The sequence below is a fragment of the Acomys minous genome, assembly GCF_964271855.1.
Source record: "Acomys minous genome assembly, chromosome: 12".
NCBI classification, from domain to species: domain Eukaryota; kingdom Metazoa; phylum Chordata; class Mammalia; order Rodentia; family Muridae; genus Acomys; species Acomys minous.
This window is the reverse complement of record NC_140493.1, coordinates 49,270,544-49,295,472: the sequence shown is the minus strand read 5'-3', so window position 1 is coordinate 49,295,472 and position 24,929 is coordinate 49,270,544. Positions and strand designations below refer to the sequence as shown.

Genomic DNA, 24,929 nt, shown 5'->3' with positions numbered 1-24,929 from the left:
GTGGGCCATAGACACACACAGCCCCACATACCACCAGGCAGCACAGAGGAAGACAGAGTCCTACAGACTGCCATGCCACCCACAGATTTGCCCTCTGGTACATGTAACAGGCAGGCCATAGATATCTGCTTGCCAACAGATGCATGTCATCCAGAGGCCTCTAGCCTTGTAGCCAGGCTGCAGTGGGAGTGAAAGATGAGTGGAGCAGCTTGAGCATTATGAAGAGAAATGGAACTGAAGACTCAAGGGTGAAGACGGGTAGCTGTTGTGAGTGGCCAGCCCTACCATCTGGGGCTATGGTGAGATGTCAGCTTGAGGGCCATGTCTGGGTCCCTGACTATGCAGGGGCAGGGGTTGGTGTCAATGTGCAGGCCTCATATTACCACTACAGAACACAAGGACCTTCCTGATCGAGGCAGCTACCAGGATCATCTGGATATTCAGGAACTGTACAGAACTGGCCCCACCCCTCACTGGCTGTGGCACTCTGGAAAGGTGGCACCACCTCTCACCAACAGCAGCATTTGAGAGAGGACCAGTGCCTTGCCTAGCACAGTGAAGCTGGCTCTAGTGGCAGAGTATGGGAGAGCTGATCCTGCCACCCATCTACTATGGTGTGGCACAGGTACAGAGGTCATGACTCTCTCCCATGTCCGGAAGTAGGAAACACTGACCATGGGGTCATGAGCACTGGAGAGCTAGTCCACTGGAAAGAGGACCTTGCACTTCACGTGGATATCACAGACAGCTGAGCCTGGTGGAGGGGGAACAGGTGAGCAGGCCCAGGATGTGAGTACAGAAAAGCTGGCCCAGCCACTTGTTTAACTTGAGGCAGCATGATTATGAAGGTGATGCTCCACACCTTTCTCCCCTTATCACCTATGGTAGTCAGGAGAGCTGGCCCAAAGGGCATGAGACAGGAAGAGCTAGGCCTGCCCCCTTAATGTCTGCAGCATGCAGGAGAACTGATGCTGCACCTCACGTGGGCAACACAGTTGGGCTGGCCTTGTTGGTGAAGGCATGGGTGAGCCAGCCCAAAGGAGGAGAGAGGCCCAGTGAGAGCCGAAGAGCTGGCCCAGCCCCTCCCAGGCTTTCCTAATGGACTGAGGACTGGGCAGTGGTGCATAGAGAACGGGAAGCAGAGATGTGGTGGATGAAGACATGGAATGGGGATAAGCTAACTCTTGGAATGAGCAGCAAATGGGAGATGAACTTGGTTCATTTAGGAGTGGACAGAGAACTGAGGAGAGAGATGTCAATGAAGTACATGCCGTGTTTAGAGAAGCAAGGAGCCCAATATTGAATGTCCTGTTGAAATCACCACACAGAGATACCTCCACACCTACCTCCCTTCCATTCTTCTCTGTGGTGTACCAGAGTGACCACTCACCACATCATTTCCTATACTGGAACACTGTGTGTCAGCCTTGTTTCCTAAATGAAACTCGATGCGCTGCATCTAACTGAAATTCCACTTTCCAGTAAGACAACCTGCAAATCCTTGCACATTGTTCTTTGACGATTCCTCAGCAGCTGCTTTGTATTTAAAGTCTGTCTTACCCAGCAGACCGCTTTCCCAATATTTGATCATGCCCACTCCTTCAGAGTACCTCACAGGTGGCTTTCAAAGGATGGAGATGACACTGATTTAGCACTCTAAGCATCACCTGCGCCTTGTGTACTGCCTCCGTGGCTTGTTCTCACCCCATGTCCACATCTCAGATGGATGTTAGTCACAATCTTCCATGATGGTTTATAAAAACCACGTAATTAGTAAGTAAAACAGAACTGAAATATCTCAGTCTCCTCAAACATTTGTATCAACAGCAGGTCAGTCACATGCTTTTATTGAGGGAACAATCAACCCGATGGATCTTGTGGTGTGTGTGTGTGTGTGTGTGTGTGTGTGTGTGTGTGTGTGTGTGTGTGTGTGTGTTTGTCTGTGTGTCTGTTGATGCAAGCTAGGATGGAAGGAAAGCATTATAGAGGCAATGAGTTCCTAGCTGAGTGCATACAGAGCTTATACTGTTGTATGACACACACTAGTTTGAAACTCTCACAGGGCACCCTGGCCTTCCTGGTGCTTTTTTCCAGTTAAATAACTGACCTTGAAAACAGGATTCCAGAAAGAAACAGATAAATTAGAGTCATCTGAGCAGGGGAATAAAGGGCTCTACAGAAAAGCGTGGGAATGACTCAGTGTTTAAGAGCACTTGATGCGCCTTCAGGGGATCTGGATTGGGTTCCCAGCACCCGCATGGTGGCCCATACTCATCCATTAAGTCAAGTTCAGGAGGAACCCTCACCCTTTACAGGCACCTGTGGGGCATCGTGTGTGCACTCAGTACACTTACATAATACACGCAAAACATACAAACACACAAAATAAAACTAAATCTTTATTTTAAAAACATTCAACAAAGGTATGGATAATCAAAGCAATAAAGAACGACCGCTGGGGGAGGAGAGGTAAAAAGGGAAAGGAATGAGGGAGGAAGGGCAGGAGGAGGACTTGGAACAAGTTGCAGGAAGGGACAGAAAGGACAGAGGGCAGGGGAGATGGGAAGACGCGCTACAAGTACCAGGCAGGAGCCATAGGCTTCCGTGCCAGTCAACCTCAAGCATAGCACAGGGAAAACAACACTGAAGTGAAATAATCTGATGTCCCTTCTTACTGCCCACTGTGAGCTGGTAGCAGAAAGCTCATGCTCATGAACATAACAAGAGGCCAGACGACAGAGGGCTTTGTCCACACCTGCCAAGAGGAACAGAGTGGCAGGGAAGGTAGACTGTAGAAGACATGTAAGAAAGGCCTCTGGCAATCTGAACAGTGCCTGCTAGCTCCTTCCAGCAAAGCTCCACTTGGGCTCAATACACATAGAGCCACAGAGCAAAGGCTAGGAGAAACCAAGAAGTGGTGGGAAATCACTTAGAGCAATGCCAACTTGATTATTATGACTTTGGGGACATTGGGTCGTCATGCACACGGCTGTGGGTTCTCTTTCCAGTCTAGAAGTATTCATCTCTTACATCATTTTACAGAGCAGGATGTCCATGCTTAGGAAGCCAGCCAAAGGCAGGCTAGTGAAGAGAGAAGTCAGGATTCCTGTGCAGATAGATAACTGAACATCGGAGGCCAAACCTTTCTTTATTCTCTTTACTTTAAAGAACAAATGGGTTTTTACCACGCTTAAGGATTCCACTTCTGAGTGTGCAGCCCAGTCCTGGGAAGCACATGCTCATGGGTACAGAACACATAACTTTTCTTCCTCTGGCAAAGATGAAACACTCTATCTGCGGTCATTCCCTGGCAGGCCCCATTTCTCTGCTGTCTCACATGCACAAACACACAAGAGCAAACTGTTGTGATTTGTGTGTGTCATGCACTACAAAGCCCTTGATGTTCATTCTTGCTGTATCGTGACATATGTCCCTCTTTACTTCAATGGCCTTTTTCTGCCATTTCTCAGAGTAACAGTTCCCGAGACCTTGGCCGAACTTATGCTGCTTTAGAAGCACCATTCTAACCACTGAAACCCAGCATGTTGGCTATAATACCTGCCAAAGCAGGAACAAAGACTACGTCGACAGTTCCAGGAAAGTCCCCCAGTGGAAAAGACCTTAAATGTACTAACCCTGCTTTTTGGCTTCCATACCTTTGCTTCTTTGGTTTTTCGAGACAGGGTTTCTCTGTGAAGCTTTGGCTGTCCTGGACTCGATTTATAGACCAGGCTGGCCTTGAACTCACATTCATCCACCTGCCCCTGCTTCCCAGAGTGATGGGATTACAGGTGTAGACCACCACACTAGGCTAGTTCTGCTTCTTGCTAACTACAATGTAATAACTAGGATGTGCTTTGTATGAATTAAGACAGAGATCAGAAGGGCTCGGGGCTGCAAGATTTGGGTAACTTCCCCATGCAGCTACCAGCCAACAATACAGATGTTCTCTTCAACTTAAAGAGAGTCTGTGTGTGCTCTCTGGTGTACTTACCTCATGTCAGCTACTGTGAACAACTCACAATTTCTCATTTGAAATGAGAGCTGTCACCCCCAAGTGTCCCCAGGCTCTGTGAATGTAGGCACATCTGCTCCTCCTCCTCCTTTACTCTCCTGCACTGCGGCTCCTCTGTGAGAAGTGCTGTTTCCATGTCAGGAGAAGCTCGGAATGGCATAACCTAAATCACAGTGGTTGGCCATGAACTTTGACAGTGGGGCTGAAGGAATTGTGTGTGGCATCAAGAATAGATCAAGACCCAAACCCAAATGAAAAAGCCCAGAAAGATTCCTCTACTGACAAAGTACCCTACAGAATGAAATAAAGACAAGGAATACAAACAGAAGCAGCCATAGCACCAAAAAAGGCAGGGACAGACAGACAGACAACACACACACACACACACACACACACACACACACACACAAGAAAACACAAACACACACACACATACACACACACACACACACCATGACATGCATGCCAAAGGCATAGGCAATTCACTCAGAAAGGACTTGCTGCTCTGCATGGTTCCCTCACAATACAATAGATCAATTTTGCCATTTTAAGGAAAAGCGAAGATTGATCCTGTGGCTCAGCATCCGCTGTAGGAAGAGTGAAGGCAGACAGGCCCCAATTCTGAACTCCAAGCCCCCTGAATCCAATGCAGAGTGCTAAATTCTTACCTAGGGATTGATGGGCTGTGAGGACTATTCTTGGATGTCAACTTGACCTTGACAAAATATGTAAGAGTTTCATGAAGTTAGCCTTCCTCCAGTGCTAGTGTTAACCGTTCACCTGTCCTTCCCCAAAGGGACCTATGGCCTTTTACAAGGCTTAACTGTACACTGGGTGAAGGGAACAATCAGATTTGCTGGGTCTATTGAATACTGATCCTGAATCGATGCTGTTTCTAGTGACCTGGTAAAAGGTTGGGCTACACTAGACCACTTCCTCCCACTTGTTCTTACTGAAGTAGAGACTTATTGTGGGGGTGGGAGACCAGATGAGAAAGATGAAACCAATGGTGAGGGAATCTCTGAGACAAGATGCAGACCTAAGACAGGGTAGGTTCCTGGGAGGCTATGGAGTGACTCTAGCCGAGACTCCTAGTAGCAGGGGTCATGAAGTCTGAAGAGGCCACGCTCTAGACAGGCCTCCTAGTGAAGGGAGAGGAACACCAACCAATCCACAAAACCTTCGACCTAAAATTTACCCTAAAAAATGTGCAGGGACAAAAATTAAGCAGAGATTGAGGATATATCCAACCAATGCCTGGTCCAACCTGAGACCGATCCCATGGGAGAGAGCCAACCCCTGACTTTATTGATGATACTCTGCTATGCTTGCAGATGGGAGCCTAGCACAGATGTCCTCTAAGAGGCTCTACCCAGCAACAGATCAAAACAGATGCTGAGACTCAGACTCAAACACTAGGCAGAGTGAGGGGATCCTTGTGGATAAGTAAGGAGAAGGATAGAAGGACTTGGAGGTGACAGGAATTCCACAAGAAGGCCAGTAGAGTCAAGTAACCTGGATCCAGGGAATCTTATGGAGACTGAAGTACCAACCAATGGCCATGCATGGACTGGACCTAAGCTGCCTACACATATGTAGCCAATGGGCAGCTTAGTCTTCATGTGAGCTTCCTAAGTAGAGGGAACATAAACTCTGTTGCCTGTTTTCTAATCATGAACCCTTGGCAGGGCTGTCTTGCCTGGCATCAGAGGAAGAGGATACGCTCAGTCTTGGTGCAACTTCATATGCCGGGACGGGTTGGGGGTGGGTTCTCCTTTTCTGAAGAGTAGGGGATGGGAGACAGGGGGAAAAGGGACTGAGAGGCAAGGAGGGAGATGACTACAATCAGTATGTAAAGTAGATACATTAAAAAAGAGAGAGAATATTAATTGTTATCCTATTTTAAGCTTTCAGATACCAAAAGAATGTATTTCAAGGGACATTGCCACCATGGTTGTATGAAGGATAGTTGTATCGATATAATTATGTCCTAGTTAAAAATCTAATGTGTTTGTGGTTATAGGTGGGATAGTTATATCATATTAGGCATAATTATGACCTGGTTATTGCTTTTATTTGGAAATTCAGCATGTCATAAGGAGATATGAATGTGTCAAGTTGACAAGAGGTGGACTTATGGTGGCTAGTCTTGGTTGTCAACCTGACTACATCTAGAATTAACTAGAACCCAAGAGGCTGGTTACACCTGTGGAAGACTATTTTCTTAAGTAAGTGATTTAAAGTAGGAAGACAACTTTAAACCTAGATCTTCTGAGGTGGAGAGATCCACCTTTAATCTGGGCCACACCTTCTGCTTGCAGCCTATATAAAGGCCTTGGAAGAAGGGAGCTTGTGTTCTTTGCCTGCTTGCCCTTGCTCTTGCTCTCACTGTTATGTCCATTTCTTCACTGACTTTAGAGCCAACTTCTTTAGAATTGCAGAGTGTACTGAAAGCCAGCTGAGACATCCATCCTCTTGGTCTAAACAACTATTAGGTTTCTAAACCTTCAATTGTAAGGTAGCCATTGTTGAACTAGCTGGACACAACCTTGGAAATCATATATGGAATTTATTATGTATGGGATTATATTACATTTATTTTATATGTTCTGTTCCCTGACTAATACACAAGCTCTCCAAGAAGAGGCTGAAAGACAAAACCAAGAGCTCAGAAAATAATTCAGCAAGCTTACTGAGTATGTCTATCTTCTAAAGGGTCACTAAATCTGTGTCGCTGATTACCCATCAAAAAAAAAAAAAGATTGAGATCACAGCACCTACCCTACACTGTCAATACGATGACTGAATGATGAAGCACTGCAAAGGTTATGATAGAAACCTGACACTGGCAATTTGTCCCTAAGGACTTCGCATTTACTAAATTAAGTTCCTCTGAGATAGCAAGTTCTTGAATGATAGCAGGTTTTTGGGTTTTGTTATCTCTTTAACTTTGTAGTTCTTCACAAAAAATACAGCTCCGCATATAATTCCCTGACCAGGCCTTCTAGTGTCCAGAACCTGTGGACAATATGTCAGTGTAGTCCGTGTCCACAGGCTTCTGGTCCCCAAAAGAAAGGGGCCTAGGGAAGAAGTCTGTTCCCTCACCTTTGCTGTCTTCCAGCCCCTAGCACTGACACAGGAAGGGCTCCATGCATGCTTCTAGATGGCTGAACAGCTGTTTGAAAATAGTTGAAATGCACTGAGTACATGTATATAGAGCTGGTAGCCACTTACTAAGTGTTCTTCTAAATGTTACCACTTAGTACGTTTGGGGGGGTGGAATTCTTTTTTTTTTTTAATTTATTCACTTTACATCCTGATTGTAGCCCCCCTCTGGTCTCCCCCTAGTCCCACTCTCCTTCCCTTACTCCCCCTCACCCTCCACTAGTCCTCAGAAAGGGGGAGCTGTCCTCCCCTACTACCTGACTCCAGCTTATCAAGTCTCGTCTGGACTGCCTGCATCCTCTTCCTCTGTGGCCTGGCAAGGCCGCCCTACCAGGGGAACGTCATCAATGAGTGGGCACCAGGCTTAGTAGTTGTGTTAAGAATTTGAGACACATGAGAGAGCAACACAGATCAGCAGCACCACAAAGGCCCTGCGTGCAGGTAACTGGTTCTTTCTCACTGCAAACCAGCCACACAATGAAGAACAGCGGGAACCAGCCCTTCCAATCACCCAACCAATGCTTTGAACTAAACATTCAATCAACATGCTCATACGGTATCAAGTCTCTCCTTGGTGACCTATTATCTGATACCGTATGAGCATATTCAGGGGGAGGAGATCCCCCTCAGACACAGACATAGGGGAGGGGAGTAAGGGGGGGAAGTGGGAGGAAGGGAGGGATGGGAGGATACATGGGATGGGCTAACAACTGAGATGTAATATGTATAAATTAATAAAAATGTATTAAAAAAAAAAAGAAAACAAAAAAAAAAAACATTCAATCAACAAATCTGTACTAGAATAAGGAGTTCGTGTACGAATGCAGTGCATGTTCAACAGTGAGAGAGCCAGGTCAACATCAGTGCATTAGTGCACGTGGGGTTAAAGACTGGCCTTAAACACACACACACACACACACACACACACACACACACACACACACCACAGCAGCTCCACCCATCAGAAACTCTGTTTGACAGATTATTAGTGTCTCTGCACTTGCTACTCTGAAAAGAACTTAACAACCATTGACTCATTCAGCTCATAATGTTGCAAACAGTGTTCCTTGAGATGAAGAAATGACATGGCAGAGTTGACACCTGTCACTGTCATGAAAGAATGCATCAGCACATCACAAACACATATAAACACATCATTAATGAAGAAAAAAGCCACACTCTAAGTAATAAGTAATCTTGGAAACCAACTAATATTCATTAAGTCAGAATGAGTATTTTTAGAGAAAATAAATAAGGTTAAAACCTACACATGAGAAATGACAGTCACATATGTCTAGAGAAAAAAGGACAAGGAAAGGGAAAAGAAAATGGAATTATTAATTGCACATCTTATGGCTAATTAAGAAAACCAAGTAGTGCTATGGGGCACTAAAAAAAATTTATTTATAGATTACTTCCCAGGCAGGATGTTGAGTGGGCTGCTGTGTGTTCCCTGAGTCATATACATGGAATAATTTGTGTGGTTTTTTCACACAGGCATCTGCTATTGGACAGTTGACTCCAAATCTTGGCTAACATCTAGGAGAACCATCGAAGGAGACATCTCTGCTGCGTACTGCCTGCCTTCTCTCAGATGGATGTCGGGTCAGTGGCAGTCCTCGTTTTAATTCTGAGATCTCTATATCATTTCTCATAGGGGCTGTACTAACTCACATTTTCCTCAAGAACAGGAAAGGTTTCTGCGCCATTGCCCACTTGTCTTTGCATTATTTGTAGTGTCCCCTAAATTTCTCTCTAATTGTACAGTTATTTACACACACACACACACACACACACACACATACACACACACATGAAATTTAAAAATACAAATATATGCTTGTTCACTGCACCAATGAAATCTAAGTGTATCCCCTTACTCCAAGGCCTTCAGAAGTTACTGTGGTTTTGAAACAATAAAGGCTAGCCAGTAAGCATAAACTGAGATGACCCTAACACTTAGTAGAAGGAATCTAACAAGTTCAGCAATTACTATACTCTAGACAATCCAGGTTCCTTTGTCCTTCTAACTTCTCAGAGGAGAAGTTATCACTGCCTGCCTGCCCTTCCTCTTAAACAACCAGCAGAGCTGCAGTTTGCCTCCAGGACTGTCTCACTCAAAATCGTGCTCCTTCCCAGAACACCGCCCTGCAACTCTAGGGAAAAGAAGTTGACTGCACTCTCTGACTGTCCACTGTTAACTAAGAAATAACAGAAGCAGGGAGGAAGTTACTGACACAATAGGCCATGCAGACATCTGCATCCCAGTTGTGCACCTGGAAGTGGGTCAGGGGCCGGGCACTAATTCATTGGTACTGATGATGACGGCTGGCCTGCCTCCCTTCTCCATACCCACTTTCATCCGATAATAAGAAAAGGAAGGTCTAAAATAAGCCTCTCTTGAATGAAGCAGGGAATGAGGATGGGCTCCATGATTGAAACAGCCAACCAAAAAAAAACCAGGCAGAAAGATGGAGCTGGGCCATAAGGACAAAGGCAGGGCTTGTCTTCCTGAACCAAGCAACTCCCCTGCCTACTCCAAAGTCGGAAGAGATTATCTTCAGTATAACCCAAAGCATGTGTCAAATATTCAGGAAGCCCACACACAGACTGCTTGGTTCATTTGAGATAGTAAGGATTTAAGTCAATAACTTATAGCAGAAAGTAAGAATTACTGATTAAGTCCAAGGAAAAGAAAATCTACCTTTTAGTTGTACCTCAGGGTTAAAACACATTTCTCACTTTTAATTGCAAACACCATTAAGTACTCTGCAGAGGGCCAGCTATCTTAAACAATTATCAGGCTCTGAGGTCACCAATTAGAACCCTGCAAGGATTTGAATTACAAAAAGTTTTATGATTAGGTGGAGTAATGATCCAAGAAAGAGATTAGTTCTGTTCAGACCACACTCATTATAAAACCCATTTCCTTTGTGTGAAGATTCAATGTCTTTCTCATTTATCCCGCTGGCATTATCACACGTTGAGATAGAAATATGACTGCACTAATAACATTCTATAACAACCATATCGCACAAGCATTTTACTCTCTATTACTTTCGTATCTATTAAGATTACAAATGAGTATTTTTCTATTGGTTAGATGGACAATAATACATACAGCCACCGAATTCAAAATAAAATTTAAGTAGAAATGATCATCTCATTACCGCACATGTTTAGGTCAGGTCCATAATCTGTCCTATTCACAAACAAGGGTCAGAGCCAATAAATGTTTGAAAAGAAGCCTGAGACACTAAGCATCTTTGTATGATATTACCTGGGGGCAGGGGGTCACTTTTATTTAAAACAGAACTTTAGAGATAAATATAATGATCAAAGGCTACAACTAGATCACAATGGAAACATCTAATGATAAAAGGCATCAGGGAATCTTTAAGAGGTAACACACACACACACACACACACTTTCCAACACACCTTAATGTTGTAACAAGACAAACACTGTTGCCATACACATATCAAGCTCGGTGATCTTAGCCACCTGAAAACTACCAAACAAATACAAAATATTTAATAGCAAAAATACAACTGCAGCATAAACATGCGTTCTGTCATTCATATTTGCATTAATAAGCTCAACAGAAAGTTAACATAATTACGAAAAATCAATTAGCATATGCTCTAATAGTCACAGCCTTGGAGGACATGACACGTCTTGGTACAGATGTATACAGCTGTTGAAAATGAGTGTTTCCACATGTACCCAAAAACTGCAGAGAGCTTACCCTCACGGGCAGTCCTCCAGACACACTTTATGCACTGCCTGCCTCTATTGACAGTGGACAACCAAGCTGGGAATTTCCTCCACAAGTGTCACTTTAAAATGTACAAATCTTAATACCTTAAGGTAAACTGAGTTATACCTTAAGCTTGTTTAGGGATCTCACAAAGAAAATAACATTGCCAGGGCCAGACAATGGCACTCATTTCTTTTCATTGTGTCCTTTAACCTTAAAGAATTTAGTTTAGTGAATGTGAAACCCAGAGGTTTCACTTGCCAAACCTACTGTAAGGCTGAATTGTATGACTCACTCGTTACTTACAAGGCCTGTCTGGACAAGGGACACAGAACCAGAGTCAATATGGAACTTTTAGTGCACGAAGGCAACAGTGACGACATTGGCATTTGCTATCATAAGTACATTTTGATGATCTATGAGACAGCGGTGAACTAAGTTAAGCACTAACAGGGCCTGGGATCCAAAGGTGTTACTTTAGATCAGAGGCTGGGTCCAGCACCCAGGGCAGCTGGCTCACAAAAGCCATAACACAAAGGCAGATGTGCAATATAGCTGAGGTATCACTGTTTCAGTAAGAGAGGACGTTGATTGGGGTGGGGCACGGGGAAGCCTACAACGTTCTACAGGGCAGGCAATGGTAGGGGAAGTTTGTCAGCAGATAAGCAGCCGAAATGGCGCAAAGTGCTTACAGTAAAGAGTTAACAATCCAGGAAAGAATAAAATATACACAAGTGCTTTGGTTAAGTACAGCCAGGAAGACGAGGAGTGTGAGAATCAGGACTAAATGGGAGCAATCGCAAAGGAGCATCAATCCCATCTACAGGCATGTCAGCATCCGGCTAATCTACAAGTGGCTACTTTAACATGTTTACATTCTCTAAGAGCCTAGTCCAGCATAGCCTCTCAGCAACGTTCTGGGAAGCATCAATCATCGGGCAGGATGCAAAGGGTCCTTTCAACCTTAAGATATACACACATTTTCACAGGCTGTCTCATTCACCAGCTCCTAGACACTTAAAGCTGTGCGATTCATCTTTGTAAGTCCAAAACCGCTTTCTTTACCTTGAGTATAGATGGCATGCATCAAAAAACACCTGCTGAACGGATGAGAGCAGATGAACAATGATATTCTTCTTGGAAGCACAATGAGGCTTGATAACCATTACAGAACAGCCAAGATTGGGATGAACAAAACGGCCGTCGCTTGTCATTTCATTTCCCAAATAGCCCTCTTGTGTCAGTTATTAAACACTTGTCCCTTAGCTCCATACCCACTGAGAGGCAGTGTTGTAGACTGATGTGCAGACGTTCTGCAAGCCCCACCTCACCAGCTGAGCTTTCTTCGGGCTCGGTCTGCCTTCCTCTTCTGCATAGCGCTCATGGTGGTTGTGATTTACAAGGGTGTCCAGAACTTCTGGCATGGAGTTTGGCATGGAAGACCCCAGCCTGCTCATTCCTGGGTGCTTTCTCCTTACCTGAAGAACTTTCCAAGTGGGTTTCCAAGTTGGGATCTAGCCAGGGAAACAGAAATCACACCAGGTGCTTCAGTAGATAGAAAGGACAAGGTTGATAGGCACAGGGTGTGTGAAACTGGAGGCTACTGAGCTCACTCAGAAACGGTGCCGTGGGGACGGTAGCAAGGCACCGGGTCAACAGAAGGGAGTAATTTGATGGGAATGTTTCTGCGGCTGGAATCAAGACTCACTGTGTGTTACCTCAGAATCTGGAAGAGGCTCTGACAGGGCCGACTGAGTGCTCTGAGAAGGCAACCATAGCTTTCTGAGGGTGTGGATGTATGGTTTGGTGAGTTTCAGTGCTCGAGGTCAGTGGTCACTACTGGAACTAGAAACAAAATGAAAAGAAACAAAACCTCTCCAGCCCAACAGTAAGAGTTTTCATTGTGTATTTGGAGTTATGAATAGATCAATATTTGCAAGAAATTCAGAAGAAAGAAAGAAAGAAAGAAAGAAAGAAAGAAAAAGAAAGAAAGGCAGGCAGGCATACTCAGAAGACATACTCAATATCTTGAAAGAGCTGTCTCTACCTAGGCTTAGACATTTCAAAACTCCTGCTATGCGTGACAGAGAAGCAGGTGAGATTTCCATAAGATCCCCAAATGCATATGGCCCTTCAGCCTCCTATAAAAACAGACAAGAGGAGTCTCCTTGCCCAGTACTCTAACAGGATGTGGCTCCACGGGTAAGGCATTGAGGCTTTAAGAAGTGACTTGGGCTGCTGGTGAGATGGCTCAGGGGTTAAGAGCACTGGCTGTTCTTCCAGAGGTCCTGAGTTCAATTCCCAGCAACCACATGGTGGCTCATGACCATCTATAATGTGATCTGATGCCCTCTTCTGGCCTGCAGGTAGAGAATTGTATACATATTGATAAATAAATAAACCTTAAAAAAAAAAAAAGAAGTGACTTGGGTCTCTCCGTGAAATGAAGTAACAAGTGCCTTCTCTTTCATTAATCCCAATCTTGGCTATTCTTTTGTGGTTATCAAGTTCTATTGTGCTGACATGGAAAACTATCAACTTTTGCTTGTCTCCCTCCACCCAGCCAGCAGGCATCTTTTCAATATATGAGTTCTAGTTTCTCGTAGGCATTTTTTTTACCTTCCTACTGCTCTTATGCCATCAACACCCTTCTGATTTGATTCTTCTAGTCCAATACTTCTTGAAAAGCTAAATAATTTCATTGTTTAAGATTTGTAACTTATCGATGGTAATGAGTTGCTAAAGAAAAGGCCCAGAAAGTGTCCCTGGGCACACAGCATATTTTCATGGTATCTCTAAGGGCTGCAGAAAATGCTCTCTTGTTAACCTATACTCCTCTGAGACTGGAGAGCGGAGGGCGATCTCAGCACTGCTCACTGTTGGTTTGTTTACTACCCCTCTTCCCCAATAGATATCATAATGATGGCATCAGTGTTCAGGAAAACGCAGCCTATGTAATGACCTTAGCATAGATGTTCTCCGTGGAATGGAACTAGAATGAATATTCTTGGAGGCTAAATGATCTGAGCTAAATTTCTAATTTCCCCTGTGAAAGGCACAGGAAGACAATACAATCTGAGGATATGCAACTGCAGGTGATGCTTACCCTGTGGAGTACACCCATCAGCTTCCTAATGTGAGCGGTGCAGAATACATTGCTATGAATATAGAACCATTCAGCACATTACTCAGGGAGAAAATGTTTATCATACTCAAAACATTTGCTATTCCAAGAACTAATTAAGTTTACAAACTGTGCCGCGACTAGCAGAAGGCAGTGGATGTACCAGTCATATTGTTAATTATGCCTCTGACAAAGGCACTGTAGTCCAGGTATTACATCCATGCCCTGCGACCAGACACATCCTTTAAAACCCTGTGATCTCAAGCCTGTGAACAAATGAAGCCAAAATGTGTGCAGAGATGAGTGCAAAATTAAGTTGTTTAGAGGAAAAGACAAAAAACGCCCCTAAGTGAATGCTTGATGGAGGTAGTCACCTGTTCTGCTAATAAGTTCTCAGAACAGCACATTAACCTACAGACAGCCTCCAGATAAGAACAGCTGTCTAGAATTTTGACACCTGCAATAAACGAGTATGAATTAATGATAATATGGAAAAGAATTTAACTTAGAAGACTCAAGTATTAAAAGTGGGTTCAAATTACAAATTGGTTCTTAGTACAAAAGCAAAACCATCATACAGGTGGCATCTAGTCACCTTGACTACTAGTTAGGGACACTGGTATCTGGATTTAGAGTCCTGACGATTAGTGATGCATCACTTCTGGTACCACACCTAGAATTAGCACATAACAACAAATTCTACCTTTAGCACCCATGTTTCTTCATAACCGAATGAAAGTGCCAACATCGGGTATTAAATATCTTCCTTATGAATTACTGGTTGATACTGATATTACCAGAACTGGTGGCCCTGGTGCACTTGGTGGCCCACCGGAACCTGATGGTAAGACCCACTGCTGAAGTCTTCACAGGCTTCGGCTGCAGGCTATAAAGGAGTCAAGCCAGAACTGAACTCAAAGCTCCCTCCTTAGTGGCTACTGTGCACAGCGCAGAGAGGTGCTGTACAGGCTGCTACGGAAGAAAAGATATCAATAGTCTGCAGCTGTGGACTGTGCATTTTATAACACCAGTCTGCCACACTGGTGCACCAAGAACACAACTGTTGTCAGGACAACCTATTGCTCTTAGGATTTGAGCCCTGTGCTAAAGTTAGGAATACGTGCCTGGTACCGTAATCCTCGTCAAAAATTCACAGTTGGGAAGATCATAGGCCCTACAGGCCACCTGTTAATTCCACAGTTCTACTAAATGGTCATGTTGTCAAACTGCCTTTTAACTATTTATGCTAATGCGCATCGATTAGTGATGTGCTCTCAGCTTTGAAGAGAGAAGCTTCTATATACAGGTAATGCAGGTGATGGTGCTCAGGGTGCTAAGAATCCATAACTACTGAGTGCTCAGTCCTAAACTGGACATATTGCACACCCTAAGGCTCAGAAAACGTATCAAAAGAAAGGAAAACACACAGGCACCAGATGCTAATGAAGAGGCTACAGAACACTACCTTCTGGATCTGGCTGGGCCATTGCAACCAAGTCTTACAGAGGCTGGGATGGCCTGCGTGAGACTGGGTCTACTAACAGTTGGTCCTAGAAGAGAGGAATTGGGGGGAGGGGGTAATGAGGTCCTAGCCCTCCCTGGGGAACTTCAGGCTGTTGATAGATACAAGAGGGAGGGGGTGTCATCCTCTTTATTTGTGTAGCCACTAGTGAGTCCACCAGAGTCCAGGGAGCAGACCCACACTCATGCTCTTGGCCATGTGGGTCCCAAAACAAAGCTTAAAGACACCAATGTGCGAAAAAGACTTGTAGGAAAAGAGGAGGGCTGACAGATTGTAGATAGAAGAGGGTGGTTGAAAGCAATCAGCGTGCATTGCATATGCACAGTTGGCAAAAATAAAATTTTAAAAATGTAAGGTGCAGGAAAGGGGGATAGTATCTAGTGTCTAATGATAAAACTGAAAAATAGGCAAGCGATTGGACAGACAGGAACACCCGCCGCTGTTTACCCTAAACTTCCTCTATGGCATGGCTTTAAAAATCTAGGGAGGCCATGCAACCATTTACTATTGAAACACCCCAATAGCACTCAGAAAGTGTAAGAAATGCTTGTATAAAGTACAATGAAAAATTCATACAATACATGCTAAATCTAAGGCCACAGACAAAAAGCCCCAAAGGGTGAGAATAACTACAAAACGGTGTTTCTGTGACTGCACGCTTCCTTTAGAAGATACATACGCAGACTTTGAGGCTAAAGAGGACAGTAAAGAAAATGTCAATACATGATGCAAAAGTATGAACAGCAACAAGGCTGGGCTGGGTGGTGGCACATGCCTGCAATCTCTGCAGTTGGGAGGCTGAGGTGAAAGGTTCAGCAGTAGTTCTTAGCTTCTACAGAAGCCCCATCTCAGAAGAACAAACCAAAAACACTTCCTCACTCCAAGCTTTCAACTTTCTCACAGGAAGAAACAGTAGAATACACGCTGTTGAATCACGGAGGCTATCCTTACTTAAGGGGATCAGCCACACCTCTAATCCTACCTGGAACCTTCACTAACTCCTCAAATCAGACCCCTCGCCTCTGAAGTCTCTGTCAGCTGCTGTTGGACCTCCAGTCCCAGCTTCCCCTGCGCTGAGTGACCTGGTGATTTGAGACCCCCAGCTGCCTCAGAGCATCTTCCTACAGAACCTGGAATTGTAATGATTTAGAACATATTTCTCGACAACTGAGAAAACAACGACAAATCCTTCTGTAGAGTGGGTTAAAAAAACTATTTCTTCATCTCAAATCTGTTGACTTTATTCTGTTTCTTTCAACTCTTCAGTTAATGATTTCTACAGACCAGAAACATCACACTCAAGAAAAAACTCTGCCCAGAACAAGATTCACTCAGTGACTGGGATCCTATGTGGCTTTCCAAATGTGGAGGCCAAGGCTTATGCCTTTATGAATTCTGGATCCAGCACCTGATGGGCTCAAAGGCCCTACATTTTAAGAAAGAAAACTAAAGAAGACAAAGAGCTCAGAACTCAAGCAGCTTGGCTATTTGTTGTATAAATTAAATGTCTAGTCAGCTGTAACTGTACCAGACGTAGCTGAAGGGCAGAAGGCAGCGAGAACCACTCTTTCCTGCGCACCTACTGAACAGCAGACAAACATTAAAGGCACTTTAAAACATGCTAACACACAGTCTTAATCTGTGAAGACAGTGACTGAAGGATGGTCCTTTCCTTATGCATCAGGGTGCTGCATCTTCCTGACTAAAGCTTCTGATCAGGGTAATGGCTACACATCCTTTAGTGAAAAATACGTAATCCAAGCATGACAAACTTACTACAAGTTTCTACTACCGTCTAGCTAACAATTTGACTCATGTTTCAAGACCAGTTACCGATGCTCCTTGAAACATTTACCATCACTTAGGAAGGTCAGTCTTGAACGGTCAGTTCTAATAGATTACTGTAGCAGGCACTGGATGCTGAACACAGCAGAACCTTCGGCAGTCCCAAGACCTGCACTCCCTTTTGTTTCAGCCATGAACTAGCCACATGCTCTCTCAAGTCCATGGCTCATTTTTAGGCAGTGTTTATGTGCCTGCTGGTGCTCTCCAAGAGGGACCTTGGAGAGCTGCTCGTCCAGGCACCCTCACCTATTTCAAAGCCTTTTCGTTATCTGCCAAGAACTTCAGGCCTCTTCATCTGCTAATGAATCAAGTTCTAGTTTGGGGAACCAAAGCAAATTGCTTCAGGGAACAGAGGACCATGAGAGACTCACAGGAAGCACTTTTCATAACTCTGCATGGTGACTACGCTTTTATTTAAAAGATTAGCCAAGCGGCCAGATCTTAGCAAATATGGCCTCACACTGGACTGAGTCTCCCAGCCTGGCCTCTGTACTCCCTGCTGACCAATTTGGGAATATTATAGGCTTAAGACCTTCTGTCACAGTTGTGATGTTTCTGTTCTCAGTAACACAATACCTGTAGTTACTGAGATGCAGTATCGCAAAATATGCAAAATTGAAAACCCGGTTTCTATAAAACCCTATATAATAATAAAATCCCAAAGGTTAACCTTAGCTGTTAAACACAAGCAACTGTCAGCTTTATCTTAAATGTAACAAAACAATTGTTTTACTATTTCATTTCAATTTAGTGGTAGCAGAGTGGAAAAGAGTACATAAAAGGGATTTTTTTTTCATTTCTACATAATAAAAAAAGTCTCTTTGATCAAATAAAAATCCACAGCAAATGCCTCTCCTCCTGGCAAGGTTAAAATTCAGAAAGATAAAGTAAATAAGATAAATGCACTGAGAACACTCTGATGTTTCCAGAGTAGAAATTAAGGACATCAAACAATTGCAATGAGGAGGAGCTAAGATGCTCAAGTGATAAGATGTGCGGCCTGCTGGCTACAGCTTCAGCTGAGAATTGAGAGTTTTGCAAGGGGTGAGGGGGGGGAGGGGGGAGGTAATTATAATGAGTATCAAGCTTCAGATGGAAAAAGGGCGTCACCTGCATCTCACAGGAATAAGAGCACACAGCCCAGTATTTTAACACATCGGCGTGCATTGGTAGAAAGGTTGCTTCAGGAGCAGGCAAGGTGTGGGTTTAAGTCTTAGCCCTTCAGCTGCCCCATCACCTCGGCCAAGGTACTTAAACTCTAACTCACTCTTGTGATATGACTGTAGATAGCAATGTCCCTGTGCAAAACCACCATAATGAATGGAAAAAGACCGCTAATATAAGCAGGCCATGCTGACTGCTCATAACAGGCATCGTGGAGGAGTATTGTCTTGACACTCACATATGCTCTCTGAAGTAACACAGTAAGAAACAAGGAAAAAGAAGGCCAGGAGAGGAGGGGTGAGGCTACACATCTCAACCTCGGCTGCAACTCCTAACTCCCTGTTCCTTTCGCCTCTTCTTTCCAATCAGACACCAGGCCACAAGGACGGGTAACCAAACTAACTGCCTGTGCTCGTGGGGTCAGAGAAATCACACATGCAGTTAGTTCCAGGAGAACAGTGAGCAGAAACACTACATAGACACCACACACACACATACACCCAGGCATATAGAGTGGCACACACCTACACAAACCCACACACAAACACACACACTGAGTGTTTAAGTACCCTATGTATACTTACTTGTATGAAAACTAGACATCAACTAAGCTTTGACTATCAGCTAGCAGTCTCCTTTGCCTATCCGCTCACTGGACACCTCCCAGCGCTAGAGCCTACACCGTCTGCAGAGGCCTCCCACAAACAAGACACATTTGGTATCGCATACCTTGGAGTAGGGAAGTCAGACTGAGATGTGATTTATACTAAAGGGTGATCCGTGCTGTGACAGGCAGGTTCACAGGGCTACTAAAGAGCACCTCGGGTTTTCTACAGCTCACGTCAGGGCTAAAGGAGGAGAAAGTAAGCGAAGAGGTGCTGACAGCAAGAGCTGTGACCTGAACGGACCTGGATGCAGGGTCAGGACAGCTCAGGAGGCCTCTTGCTGAAGCATTCTTTAAGTGATGACTAATAGATTTCTAGCATCCCCAAAGAAAGTGTCTTTGGAGAATTCCTGGAAAGAAGCTGTGTCTGCAGAGACTGCCTGATTGGTTAGAACCACGGTGACATAGAAAAGCTGGAATGGTTCAGGTCTGGAAGCGAATTACCTTATCTGAGGCTAGCATTAGCCCCCTGACTCACCATTCCTTGCCCTCCATTGTGGCAGAACTAACGTCCCGTGACTAAAAGATAAAACCATTTGGCACCTATTAACTTAGCAGACCCCTCAGTTTCCAGCAGCTCAAAAGCTGAGCGTATCATCAGCCTCGGAGGCCCTCAGAAAAGCTCCCCCATCTTGTGTCATTACCTCTCTGATGTACCCACCAATGTATCTTAAGCATGTCTTGCCTTGATAGTTTCTTTGTTCTGTTAAGCTATAAAACTTCATGAGACTGCTCTCATGTTGGAGCATGGAATTTGGGGTACTCGTCATCTATGGTCCTGGGCCTTGGTCACTTAAATATGGCTCTAGAATAAATCATCTTGTCTTCTCTTTAAGGTGGGAGCTGTGGTTTTAGCTCTGTCAGTACCCAGGCTCCAGTCCCTCAGAGCAGCTGGGTACAGCTAGAGCTGCGTGTTTTCCTGTGTTTGTGACCATTTGAAGCTGAAGCGCTCTTTCCCCTCACATGCAGCCAGCCCTTAAGAATCAAACCACAGGCAGCACAAAGGAAGGGAAGGAAGTCACACTACACTATAGAAACTCAGTGCAGAAGACACAGGGCCTTCTGTCTTACCATATATAGGCCACAGGATAGTGACCCTGTTATTAGCAGAACAGTGTACCTGGGGGAGTTGGATGGAATAGCACAAAAAGGACTTCTCATCTCTACTTTTATGACCACAGAGAAGCAACCTGCTCACTGGGTTAGCATTTTCTCCACTTTAAAAAGGGAAGAAAACAGACTCCAAATGTACCAACATGTCCGCCTAGCATGTACAAGGCCATGGGTTTCATCTCCAACACCACCAAGAAAAAACACGAAGCAGTTTTGCTTTATTTTTTAAGGATTGCGGGATACTAACTTGACAGCTTACTGACAGGAAGCTAGTCACTGCTCAAGAGCACCTATTGAGCAGATGCTGCCAGGCAGGCACTGGAGACCAGCTGCTCCTTGGATAGCTACATTACCATGGCCTCTTACCTCATTTGGCTGCACCACCTTATTTGTTCTTACATCTCCACAGGCTGTGCCCGTGGCTACGCCTCCAGCCTAGTCACCTCACCTGGTTGGCAAAAGATGCTTCTGTTAAAGGTAGTATGCTTGCATTCATGCAGAGAGCAAACATTTACAGACCCTGAAAGCCTTGACAGCACCCACAAAAATCTCATGACAAAGAAGAGAAAAGGCAGCTGATCTCTGAGTTTGAGGCCAGCCTGGTTGGTCTACAGAGAGAGTGCCAGGATTACAGAAAGAAACCCTGTCTCAAATTCAAAAACCAAAACAAACAATAATGATGATGATGACTACAAAGATGACAATAATAACACGGCCCGGGCGTGGTGGTATGAGCATTTAACCCCAGCACTCAGGAGGCAGAGGCAGGCAAATCTCTGTGAGTTTGAGGTCAGCCTGGTCTACCAAAGAAAGTCCAGTATAGCCAAATAATAATAATAATAATAATAATAATAATAATAATAATAATAATAATAATAATAATAATAATAATAAAATTATTATTATTATTATTATTATTATTATTATTATTATTATAAGGAAGAGTAATGGGCCATACAGGAAGAAAGCTCCTGAGGTCATAAAACAACACCTTATAAGAAACCCTCTTGCTTTTTTTTTAAACTGTATACCTTTATTTTTATTGTATGAATGTTTTGTTTTGCAGGTCTGTTCACCACAAGTGTGCCTGGTCCCTGCACGGGTCAGAATAGGGTATCAGACCCCCCTGGATGAGGATTAAAGGCTGTTGAGATCCACTATGTAAGTGCTGAGACTCGAACCTGGTTCCTCTGTAAGACCAGCCAGCATACTTAAGCATGGAGCTATCTCTCCAGCCCCCAAGAGTCCCCATTCTAAGTGCAACAGCACAACTTGTGGAATGACAGCAGAAATGTTTTTCTGAAGGCCCAAGAGGTGCTCAGAGCCAGGAGAACGTCATCATCCAAACCGAACAGCGTAATTGCCTGCTAAAGGACACTCAGTTTTGCAAACCAACAAGCCCAGCTTTGTACTCATCACAAGCCTAACAATGAAGATGGCCCTAATCTTTCTGTTACAGCACCTGATAGGTGTGCTCTTCCACCTAGGCTCACTTTAGAGCCCTGAGCAGCAGGGAGCAGGTGAAGAGACACAGAAGTGTGCTGATGTAATGCCAACCACAGCAATGCTTCTGATGGCAGTTGACTGGCCAATGACGCCCACAATGCCAGCCTCTTAGTTCCTGCCTCTGCTAGCCAGTGAGAGCTCTGCTGAGCACAGGCTGACAGCCACAAGGAGTCCAAGTAAGAATCTCTAAAGGCAAGACCCACAAACCACAGACCTCTGTGGGATAAGCACACACAGCTCTGCACACTTAGATTGGGATGGCCTATCATATAGAAGCAGACAACACAAGTACCAAGGTACGTGGATCTTGAGTAAAGAACTACCAAGGCAGCCATGTGCCAAACCCTGATGCTTACACAGAAAGTCTCCTCAGGCGCTCTCCTCAGCTCGCCATCTTCTTACCAGGACTCATTCACTTCTTCACCCAACATTTACTTAACTATATTGACTACCTATACACATATACATACACACATATATACACACACCTACACACACTCATACACACACATACAATCACACACAAAAAGGAAAACATTAAGCCACATCATAGTCAACCAAAACCCTATCTCCCGTGCTCCTCCACAGCACATGGCTGCGCCGTGGCAGGAGTCTTACTCAGAACACAAAGAGGGGGGAAAACAAGCATAAGCATCACTCAGTTTAGAAAAGGCAAGACTGTCATTATTCAGATAAAATGTTCTAGAAAGCCCCAAGTTGTCTACCAAAAAAAGGCATCGGAAGTAGCCTTGCGTTCAGCAGAGGGGCTGCATGTGGGGGCACAGCATGCATGGCTAGAGGACAAGAAGATTGAAAAAAAATGACAGTAGGATCAATTCGATAAAATGTTTGTAAAATCTATACACTGGGAACTGTAAGCACTCAAGTAGAAACCTAAAAACCTCAAGATAGAGATGCACAGCAAGGCCACAGGTAAGAAACGGAATATTGTTTACATGACCTTCCTGCTAGAAGTCAACCGTCCAGCCTGCAACCCCTATCACCAGCAAGCACAGTAGGCATTTGTGTAAATCCTAAGTCGATTCCACAGCTTAAGGATGTGTGTGAACCTGAATGAGTAGAGAAGAAAACCAAAAGAGAACAAAGGAGAGAGACGTGCACTGCAGCTGTAGACTTCCTAAGCCCCAGCAACGACCACACTGGGCACTGGTTGAAGGAGAGGCGTGCAGAGCCACCGAACCGCATCCAGAACTGCACCCGCATATGCACTGTGGACTGGGTGGTTGTTCTGTTTGTAGTGCTGGGAATTGAATTGGGAGGTGTACCTGCTTGGAAGCATCTTACAGCTGAGTTACAGTTACCTAGTGTTTGATAAACATCCAAGAACAGTTTAGTCATGACACGGCACTCGAACCCGTAGACATACAAACCGACCGTCTGACCCTGATCACGCATGAGAACTACCTTGAAGTAGAGAAGAGCCAGATGCTCCTCCCCACTATAGATGTGCTTTGCTAGATCCTAACACTTGACATCAAGCTTCCTCTGAGTAGATTAGCTCCTTAGCCACATGAGTATTTGAGTTGCTGTCTGAAGTAAATGTAAAACAGATTTTACTTTAAGACTCTCAAAGTTCAGCACAGAGCTACAAAGCAGAGTAAGAGCTACCCACCCCATTGGCGGTGCTAATCGCCCTGACACCAGCCAGACCAGCAGACTCACGCAGAAGAGGACTTCCCCTCTGTTGGCTGCTTATCAGCATCCCCTCTGACACTTTTCTTGAGACACCTTTCTACCACGGCATCCAAAACTATCGCACACTGGCATCTTTTAGTCACAGAGAGTACTGTTTAAATGTGTATGCAAGCGGTGACATTCAATAACATCAATAGTTGCTACTGCTCCACCAAGGACAATCTTAGGTGAAACCTGCTTTGTTTTTGAAGCTCAAAGTGTCTGGCAGTGAAAAATAACATTACCACTGCATGCTTTGATGCCACTGCACGGCGTCTGCTAAAGGGACTGAACTTAAACCTCCAGACGGTATCAGTACAAAACATCAACGCAAAGGAAAAGGTTTGAAAGACATCATCGCCTCAGAAAACTCCACGCTGACCCATAGGCCAATGCCCCGAGGGTCTAGGGAACCTCCAGGGCTTCACACCTCAGCCCACACTTCTTACTTTAGAGATCCATTTCTGCAGCGATCAACGCCTCCCATGCGCCAAAGTAACCTCTGCTGCCCAGACCTGATGGGCCCTTGGCACTGCAAACATTACCAAAGCACCCAGCTTTAGTTCAAAATGGATCTCTCCACTCTTCAGCCAATCCGATGCAAGCACACACATGCATGAACATGATTAGAAAAGAGTCCCACCACCCAAGATTAAAAATTCTAGGATTCTGAGTTCAATGTGTTATTAACGTACAGGTGCACACATCAGATTCACCTGGCCAGAGAGAAGCTGTCTTCACACTGGACCGGTCTCCATCCCTCTCCTGACATCCAACTCTTATCTTCTTCCTTTAATTATTGTTTTAAGAATCTGAAAATGGTCTTATAAATCCTATTATGGGAGGAAGCTTCAGAAAAAAGAAAAAATTTCTTAAATCCAGAAAGAAATCCCCCTCCTCTGGCGGTGAGGGTGGGGGGCATGGGGAGGGCGGAGGAGGAAGGAGCCGTTAAACATCACTCCACATTGGAAATTCACACTTCTCTGCACTATTTAGGGAAGCAGACATGTAGAGGTCAGCTTAGAAACCAATTCTGCATGAGTACTTATAAGAACTGATCTCTTTATGGCTCCCAGTGGTATTTCACAGAACTGACGAGTGGCAGATTGCTGCTACACATCCAGTGTCAACTCCAAAGCTCACGTGACTCACACTTTAGGAGTGTTCATAGAAATGACTGACTGAGAACATGGCTTTCAACCTTTCTGTAACAGTAGGAGACAGTGTTTTAAGCTTCAAGAGCCATGTGGTTTCCGCAGAGGACAGCTACAACGGGTACACCGATGTCTCTAGTCCAATAAAACTTTATTAGTGGCCGCTGTAATTGAATTCCATGTAATTCTGAATGTCAAGTAA

At 44.5% G+C, this 24,929-nt stretch overlaps 1 protein-coding gene and 1 long non-coding RNA gene across 6 annotated transcripts in view; one reads left to right on the top strand and one right to left on the bottom strand.

Moving 5' to 3' along the window:
- The window catches only part of KHDRBS3 (KH RNA binding domain containing, signal transduction associated 3), a 156,342-nt gene that overhangs the window by 108,236 nt on the left and 23,177 nt on the right, over positions 1-24,929 (bottom strand). The gene's annotated exons all lie outside the window — the stretch shown is intronic.
- On the top strand, positions 210-24,410 carry LOC311580058. Of its 2 annotated transcripts, none has more exons than XR_014773344.1 (3): positions 210-772; positions 8,678-8,785; positions 21,439-24,410. It is a non-coding gene; the product is annotated as an uncharacterized lncRNA (long non-coding RNA). The 2 variants fall into 2 exon arrangements; XR_014773345.1 differs by lacking the exon at positions 210-772 and adding an exon at positions 5,996-6,243.